The following is a 10,112-nucleotide window of genomic DNA, read 5'->3' as shown; positions in this document are numbered from 1 at the left end:
TTTTGAAAGTAGTTTAGTTTGAAAATGCAAAAACATTTTTTATCGTCTTTCTCGATTACTTGCGGCGTAGTCAAAGTTTTAAATAACTTTCCGAAAACCCAATCTTTAAAAAATAAAAAAAAAACCGTTTTCTAATTCGTTTGCGTATCGTAATTTAATTCTCGTTATAAAAACTTAAATATAACCGGCGAAATAATAATAATTAAAGTTTATCACATATATTATCTGGTCGTTTTTCGATGATCTCGAGAGATGCGGTCATCTCGTCGATGCGACGCAATCCGTGACGATGTATCTCCTCTTATAAAGACAATTAATATATACCATAAATAGGGATTGCGAGAGTGATTCTGGGTCTGGCAACGAGCGGCGAAAATTATCCGCCCAAAGCGTGTAAGGACGCGGCGCACCTGCTTCTTTTTCTTGCGCACACCGTTGCCGTTCGCGCGCGATAAGAGAATTCCAATTTAAACGACACTCTCCTAATTTTATATGGAGCGAACAAGTAATAAAATTCATTTTCGCAGAAACACGACTGAAAGGCCGCGCGCGCCCTATAGTTAGCCAGATGAAATCATCAAATTCGAAAGTTATATGATAATTTTAATCGCGGACAGGTTCATTGACGATCCCGGCGATAATAATAATGATACCGTAACGAATATTGAGGTAATCGTATACATATAGCGGTGCTGTATCCGGCAAAAATGTTTTGCGTACATTAATACTCGCGTAACGAGTGCTCTTTATTGATAGCTCCCTACGATCGAATGAAGCATCTCTGTCGCGTGCCGGTCACGCAGTTTTGTTCCGAATTATTTCTGCTTGTAGTGCAAACGTATATATACGTTATTACTTTTTACGGCGGAGAAATTAATGAGGCGACATGCAGCAGAAATCGATCTACAGGCGCGCTTTGACTCGAGCGTTTAAATTCTGCGGACGCAAATACATAAATCGCGCTGTAAGAATAACCGAACGACTTGCACTCGCGCATATAAATATCTGCATCTCGTGTGCGCGCCATTAAAATCCACGCGGGCAAACGTATATTTGCGCTGCGCGGCATAGCGAAGCGTAAAACGATAGGCTTGTCCTGGGCGCAATTAACATTTCTGCTACGTTTCGTATCTCGCGAGAGGAGAAGGGCGGGAGGGAGCTCGAAGCGGACTCGCGCTCACGCCGGCTTTAGTGCTCATTAATAACGCGATTATTAGGCGCGGCGCCAACGACTTTACGCTATTCGGGATCTTAACCCAATTGGCATCGGACAATCGGCCGCGTCGCGGGGCCGTTTTACCCTCCGATGAGATTTATCTTCTTTCCTTGCGATGCACCGCGTGGCGATGTCACCCATAATTCTCCCGCCTCGGTTTTCGTTCGCGCGGCTCGCGCTTGTCGAATAAATTTTTACCCGTCACCGGACAGCCTCGGCGTGTTACGCCTACACGTGCGTCGAAATACGAGCGAATAATACACATAAAGAATAATAACTTGCGCTCGAGGATACGGAGAAGATTCGAAAAGGTCGCTGGATAATTTCAATCGACGTTTTAATTTTTCTCTTATTTAACTTTTATCTAACGTCAAACGTTTACGATTTAAATGTATCTACCTAGAGATACCTCGCATATTTCAAACGTTACTCATAGCTTCGTTAATAGAATTATCTCCCCTGTCTGCCGAGCACGCAGATACCGCGCTATGCTTCGAGATACGAGGTACGGCATGGGCGAAAGCAGCATTCCGGAAAAGAGCTCGCCCGCGCGCGGCATGGTTTGCGTAGGTGGAAGATCGAGACAAGATTCGCGGATCGATGTGTTTTCTGCGTCGGAGGCGAAAGGTAGACCGTGCGGGAGAGGTTGACAAACTAAATCGCTCCTCGGGAGCTATCGTTGAACGTAATTGGATCGCGGCCAGTCGTTAGCCGGCGCGATCAGGTCAGCGATCGGCTGACGGCGGGACGTCTATGAGGAAGATAGAAAATCGACGGCGTTTGTTAGGGAACAGAAGAGAAAGGATATCGATTTAGCCGCGGAAGCGCTCAGCAGCGTCCGCCCGAGATCGATATCGATCCTCGCGAATTAAATCGCGATGTGTGTCGGCGCGCTTCCGGTCGCCGAAGATTCTATCGCGAGGCCGCGATCGCCAGCAGCTATCCTATCGATTCAACGCGTGTCCATTTTTCTTCTTCTTCTTTTTTTTTTTTTTTCACGCGCGATTTCTAATAAGATTAAGGAGCCGGTTGTGCCGGTGCGCGAGTCAACGCGCGACCCGGCACCGTCGTAACAAATAGATCGTAGTGTTTGCGATAATAACGATCGCGAACTAGGCCGCGGCCTAGGCGTGTAATACTAAACCGTTTTGAAATACCCGAACAGCCGGGGTAATTGCGGCGACAGGTGGCGTTGAATTGAGATCGGGATTTTTATCAATGAAATTTGCAAGCGGATGTTTAATGCCCAGCTCGAGTAGCTCAAGTATTATCGAGAGAGTACCATCTCGCCGGTTTTGTCTGCAACCTCTTTCTTGTTCTCGCCAACGTATGTGAGAAATGCGATTTCTCGGCTCTCTTGAGCGATATGTTTTTCAAATATGTATTTAATTTTCTCTTCATTTCTTCACCCTCTTTATTACTCGTGGCTTTTCAGTTTTTCTACGTTCGTATTAAGTTTAATCTCTGATTACAAAGATTAACGTCAATATCGATTAATAAGCACATACGTGAATTAAAACAGTAAAAATCGCGGCGCAGTCACGCTTTTTCTGCCGATCACGTTGACACGTCGTTTCCCGTACGCCGGTAGTATAAATTTATCAGGATTCCGCGGTGTGACTCGGTGGAGTACACGTTTCTAGTTTCTAGTCACGTCGTTCGTCTAATAATCGGCTGATCGAGCTACGAGGCGTACACGCAGCGCGCCTTGCACTACCGCGAACTCAACGTTCACGATTTGCATATAATTGCGCGGCTTGATGCAGCGTTTCACGCGTTTTCGACACTCTCTTCTTAGACAACGTGTTAGTATCACTGATCGACTTCCTGCAACCGATGACATTTATCGTGCCGGCTCAATGCGCGATTCGGCGATTAAAACTTTTTGTCACAAATTCTCTACGGAAGTGCTTGAATTATTCGCGTATTGCATAATTAAAAAACGTTGCAATTCAGGAAAGAAAATTAATCATTGCGTCCTTTGAAGAAAAACTTTTTGGTTACATTTGAATTAAAATAAAAAGAAATAAAGTAATTAAAATGTAAATTAATTATGTGATATAAATAGATAGGTTTTAATATAATTAAAAAAAATTGTGTATAATATATAAAATAAAACAAAATCCGTCGAGCGAGTTCGAAGGTTTGTCGATAGTTACATAGATGACTATCGGAATTATGATAGGCTCCAAATTGAGCGTTACCCGTGCATTATAATAAAATCGAGCAGGGGGTATACTTGTTTTTGGGATCAGGCCGACGTATCGCCCGCGCCCTGGCGAAGTTCACGTTCGCAGGACCGTTACGCGAAGAAACGGCTATAAATCTGCTGGACCGACACTGATTGCGTCCATAAATCGATCGACTTATTAAATCAATTAAATCGATTTATTAATTTTGACGCAGAAATCGCGCGGGACCGGTCGCCATCTCGCCAGGGTGATTGATTTATCGGCCTTAATCAATTTCCACGCCGAAAGTTTCGCATGAATAAGTAATTCCTCTCCCTGCGTGGTCCACGGCTATTAGCAGGTCGCCCGAGTACGGAATTATTATCCCGAGCGATTTTCGGCGTCGTGGCGCGGCGCGCTCCATTTTTCAAAATGACCAGAATTTCTCCGAGAAGAGAAAGGATCGTTACATTAACTCTTACGAAGAAGCACGGTCTTGTAATGAAGTACGAAAGCTGATATAAAAGATAAGTGACAAATGAGACAAATTTAAAAAGCTGCTTAAAGATCCCGCTGCAGCGGAGTCCGCGCGGAGACGTTGCCATTAATTTGTTGCGCTTTCAAGCGGTATTCAGAAATTTAAATAATGCGTCGATGCCACAAATCATTCGGTATACCTGTTATTAATCATCCTCGCGTTTAAACAGTTTTCTTTTCTCACAGTCACATTTCCTTACTCGAATGTCGCCTATCTTCAATGCCGATAGGTGGTTCAGACTAGATTATATTCCTCGACTATGTTTATTTGTCACTCCCGGTCGTTGTTTAGACATGCTAGATTTATACAGCGATTATAGTCACGATGATCTGTTATCATCGCGAGATAACGACATTGTGTAATACACGGTGGTATCGATAGCTTCCGTCGGCCGCTACTGGAAGGTCGGCAATACGTGTCGATGATTATCTGAATGACACTCGACTGTCTTCGAGTGCTCTAATTTGTTTACTGACGCGCGCAAGTACCTTGATAGACCTCCTGTCGAGATCGACCATTTTAAGTAGCATTCAGAACTCTTAAGTCTTGTTGAAAATTATCGTCGGAACGGAGATTTGTATCTAATTTTTTTTTTTTTTTTCTGCAAAGCTTTGTAAGTGGAGTTTAAATTAGATCTCGAGAAATTAATATTTAATTCTTTTCTTTTTTTTCTATTTAATTATGCTTTTGTAAAAATAAAATGTGGTTGATGACTTATTGAATTACCGAAGAATTAAATATTTTAATAATTATTCGCGATTATAAGTGTTACTAGTATAATTATCAAACTTGGTGAATACAAGCCCGTGGTTAATAATGAGCCGTAACGATGTTTTTACAAGCACTCTTTATCGAAGGTTATCTTTGATGTGAAAGATTGTGCACTATGAGCATTATGTCTTTTGAATTAACGATCGCTGTGAACGCACCTTTAATTGTCGGGCCCTGCCAACTCCGCGGGATGCCATGCCTCGAGTCAAGCATTCCTGACACCCTGAAGTGACTGTCGGAACCAGAAATGGAAAGAGAAAGAAGGAGAAGCAGAAGGAGACTAGGAATTAAACCAAGAGACCGGGAGAAAATATCTAGAGTTCCATAGCAATAAAAAGGCTCCTCTCGTCATGCTCGCTCATTATTTGCGTCCGACGATTATCCAGAATCAACAATCACGTAATAACGCCTTCGTCAGAGTCTTTAGGCTCGCCAATTGGTGTCCTCACTTAATGCTAAAATAAGTACCTCGCGGTGATTCAGTGGTCTAATAGTTCACAATTTAGAACGTATGCTTTCTATTTTATTTGTCTCATTTGTATCACTAAAGAAAAAAAAGAAAAAGAAAGAAAGAGTATTCGCACTAGAAAATTATTTTGCGTAATTTCGTACATTTTCTATTGAAAATTTTTTACGTGACGAGGATGAATTTTACCTGAGAATGCAATGCGGAAATTTCAAGAGGGACCTCCGCCCCGATCTCCCCACTTTACATCGCTTTGGTCACCGTGCTCGTTGACTCTCTTAGTAACCCCATAATGTACCGGCATTGCGACGCCGAAATGGCATTAAGAAATAACGGAGCTTCGGTCTTCTCATAAATACCACATGCCGTTCAAGAGTGTGCCTAGCGCCTTCTCGAAATATTTTATCTTTGACGCCGTAACATATAAAGTTTCAAGCTAGTTATCAAATCTTTCATCAAAAGAATTCGTCACATTTACACATAATTTTATGCCGCGTTTTGAAAACGAAAGTCCGATCTTAATAAAGTATATTTCAATGTATAACAGTCGGAATTAAATTGTAATAATACCGTCTGTGATTGAAATAATTCTTAATATTAATTTGAGGAATACAGAATACAGAAATAAAATTGCAATAGTAGATCGTCACCATTTCGCTCCCACGCATTGCCGTAAACGCACGTGTAGCCTAAGCGTGAAAGCTAATCCGCGCGGTTATCTAGTGGTCGTCGATTAGCCCGTTAGTCACGGAGAAATTATAGAAGGTAGAGACGAGGAAGTCGCGCGAACGGAATCAACGACGTTGCGAGTACGCGCGAAAAGTCACCTACGGCCGCAAACGTCTCGGTGCTGTCGGTCGGGGAAATAAAAGTGCATCTGCCGCAATCCCTGACGGAAATAGTAGCCAGACTACAGACGGAGTCTCGTTGCACGATATTTTAAGTGATATCAAGTTATTAATATCACGCGGTAGGTGTCCCGCGACTAAATATACATTTTTGGCGAGAACCCAAGTCATCCCCGGCTAGTTTTAATCGCGAGGGGGGAGGGATAATGTTTTACTCAATAATTGAAAACCGCAGATATCTCGCGTATTAGGCTTCTCTTACTCGCGGATACCGGATAACTTTTAATTGAATCTGAACCTTGTAACGCGTCTTACATGCACCTGCTACACCGTGAGCCGCCGATATTTCTCGGAGCAGCAAGGTTTCCGAATACTTTAATAGATTCTTGAAGTTTGTCTCTTCGATATTACTTTTTTATGATTTAGTAATGTTTTGTAATTATTACTTAAGTGAGAAAAAAAATGTATCTTCGCACAATTGCTTTACGCATTTATTAAGCGATCGATATTCATTGGGATGATCAATCCTACGCGATGAAATGACAGACGGCGGTTACGCGAGAAAGAGAAGGTCAATGGTCTATCAAAAGCCGGTCGAAGAACCCTCTCGCGACAGCTTTAATGGTGGGAGGGTTGGTAGTTAGTAGCCGAAGAAGCATCTGTTAGCGCCAAGCATTCACATGTAAATCAAGCACCACTAAGAGAAATAAACAATTGGAAACAAGCGTGCGAGACGAGTCTGACGTACGGAAAGATGCGCAAGCAAGTTTCAGCTTAAAGGAAAAAAAAAAAAAAAAAAAAGAAAGAAAGAAAAAGAAAAAAAAGACGAGACGAGGAAGATCCGACGTTGAGTACGAGAAGGGTGCGTATGAATTAAAATCGTTGCTCGCAGTGCCATTGTCACTCGATCTGTCCGATCTTCTTCGTGAAAGTCACTGTAATATTATCTAAGATTCCGCGCTCTATTTTGTGAAAAGCAATTTCCTGCATTCAGTATTCAGAGTTTGGTTTTCGAGCAACATTAAATATATTCTCATGTGCAGCAATGTTCGTCAAGTTGAATAGCTTTCAATTCGGCTTTCGAGTCCTCTTCAATACGATATTACAGTTTATTATAAAAGCACACAAAAAAAAAAAGAAAAAGAAATCTCCATCGTAAAAATATTCTTTCTTTTTTACTTAAAAATTTTTATGCCCGAAGCAGGCGTCTTCTTCACATTTTGATAATCCCATATTTGTTTGTTAGATCTCAAGTATTGAAATATTTATATTTTATGCGCCAAGAACAAATTGCGGTGGCTTAATAAGCGCGTCATGAAAGAAATAGCGGTCAAGGTAAAACATTAAACGCCCGCTCGAAATTTCGTCTCTAATTACACGGGGAGTAAGGTCACCACATTAAAATCGCCTTTCTACGCCGAGCATATATCGAGGTTCGGTGAACCCACACACGCTATCAATCTTGAGACGTAATCGTCGACGTTTCATTAGAGCGGTACAATGTAGCCGCGCGAACAATTTCCGCTCGTAGCGCCTCTCGGACGCACAAATATCGTTGTAACAGAGCGGCAGCGTTAATTCGCAACGTAATTCGCATCCTCCTAATTTCGAGTTCTCATTATTTATTCTCCCCGCATTTCCAAATAAAGCGCAGCATGCCGTCTCTCTGCGCTTCCCGCACGGTTCGACGGCAATTTCGTATTTTCTCTCATTAAATCGGCGTTATTATTGGTGGCTCGCGCGAGAACGAGCGCCAGTGAAGGGCGAGGGAGCCAATAATTGCAGGTGTAATACGTCCTTCGTCGCGGACGATTTATTCATTATCGTTGCCCGCGCTCAGAAGCCCCGATCGCGATCGGGGCGAGAATTATTTCTTGCCCGGGTTCTCCTCGGGTTCACCTTGCGTTTCCGCCTTTTTCTTGTTTCTTGCACTTCGGTATTGAAACGCGTCGCAGATATATGTCGACGTGTGCGTAATAGCCAAACGGCAGCTGGTCTTAATACTGCTCTACCCACTGCATTTTGATAACAGTAAATCTTATCCCGCTTGCGTGTCTCGCGATATCGTACAAAATAAGAATAATGCCGAGGTATATCGCGACGTATATAAATATCTTTATACGCGTACCAATCGTCACATAAAATATAAATTACGCTTTCTCTCCCGTGTGTGTTTGTGCACGTTAATTACGGCCCCGTTCGAGTCCCATTGCCAAACGCGCGGCGCTTGAAAGCTCGCGATATACCGATACCGATAGTCGCGTCGACCTTGCGGAGCGAGCGAGGGTAGCAATTTTCGTCGCGGCTTAATAAAATATCAAGCAACACTCGTTTCTCTCTCGACGAATCCTTTTCATCTAAACGAGCGGGTACGGGATTAAAGCGAGTTCATTGAGAATTTCTGAATCACGTTTGCCCCATTCCCGAGGGGCACACTCGTGCCCGCCAATTACGCGAGAAGGCTGCTTCCCTCTACGGTTCTTCCCGTACTCGAGCCTCACCTCCCTCGCTTGCAAACCGCGAAGGTCACGATATGCGCTCGACCGCAGTTACAGGCCCCGAGGAAACAACGAGAACGAGAGGAGGTGACCGGTGGGAGGCATTCTGGCCTTTGACCCGAACTTCTTCGTACCGCGAGATCCGCGATCGTATATTGCTTTCCTTTTTATTTGCTTGCGAGATCATCGATTGTTGTAATCGAGGATACGTCGGCTGTGAGTTGTTACGTTGGGGTGAGAGACGTACGCATCCGAAATAAATTACGTACGTGTGAGAAAAATTTGTAATTCTTCGAGAGGTATACGTGAGTACGTTACATGATCGTAATTATTCCTTTAGGCGGGTGAATTTAATTATTCGATTGGAGTTATTCTAAAATAATTTGCTTTCTCGACAAGTATGTTCCGAATGCTACGGAATATATTGCATATTTTTTTTAGCCAACGCGCAGCGATAAATTTTGCTTCTTGTTATGTTTTATTAAATAGTTCGTGCAAATAGTTTTTTAATGAATTGTTCTAGAAAAGTAGGTAGTACTAGTAAATTTCTGCGAAGGTAGCGTAAAACTTGGCATAAATATCGGTATGAATATAAATATCGTTGATACGCGGTGAAGAGCGAAGTAGCGGTGGAGAATGACGTTGACCTAATTTCAGATTAGTAACTGTCGCACATGAGGATAGAGCGCACATGTTTCATTTGATTTGTGTCATAGCATTACGAAGACAAGTTGTCTAAGCATCTTAGCCTTCTCCCATCATATTAGACGCATCTTAATCGGGACAGCGTAAACACGCTAAATTAGATCAATATTGACAATTTTTCATATTGATAATATAATAATTATAAATTTAATATAATAATGTTGATTTAATAATTTAATTCGCGTTAACAAAGTTTTATTAAAAATCTTTATTAATCACATAAAATTTTTTTTTAACGAATAAAGCAAGCCGTGAAAAATGTAAAAAAAAGAATTTATTTGAGAAAATCAATTCCGATAAATCTACGAATTTTATTAGAAATTGAAGAAGCGTGTAGGTATTGTCTAAACTCGTATCTATTCTCACGGACGACTTTCTTATAAATAACGCATTTCTGAGCGCGCGCACGTGTGTGTACGTGCATCTGATCCGCAAAAAAAATCAATCTTCCTCGAGAAAGTCGCCGTAAACACTCATTTTCACGGTCGAGGGAAATCGTGGGTGTACGAAGGAAACGAGCGACGGAGATGATCGAGGTGGAGGCGAATATGCGCGCCCTTGCCCGTTACGAGAGAGAACGTGCGCCGGCTTTCGTGCCTCGCCGAGATAAGTGGTGTATGATTTGGCGATGATTGATGGGGTCGTAGGTCAAAGTGATCAGCGGCGCTCCGGGCACCTCGGCTCACCTGACTCGGCGCGAACCTGAAAGTCTGGAATACCGGGGGCCCTCTCCTGACCCTCCCCGCGTGTAATACGCCTTCGCTTGCATCCTGCTTCGCTGTTCCCCTTTGCAATTTTTTGCTCTCCCTTTCTCTTTTTCTCTTGCCGGTCGGTGCCACATGCGAGTGTTCATCGCGCTTGATATCGCGGTTGCACCGTCGTTCTCGTCGGCACCTTCG

Source organism: Cardiocondyla obscurior, linkage group LG02 (assembly GCF_019399895.1).
Source record: "Cardiocondyla obscurior isolate alpha-2009 linkage group LG02, Cobs3.1, whole genome shotgun sequence".
In the NCBI taxonomy this organism is placed as follows: Eukaryota; Metazoa; Arthropoda; class Insecta; order Hymenoptera; family Formicidae; genus Cardiocondyla; species Cardiocondyla obscurior.
This window is presented reverse-complemented; position numbering follows the sequence as displayed.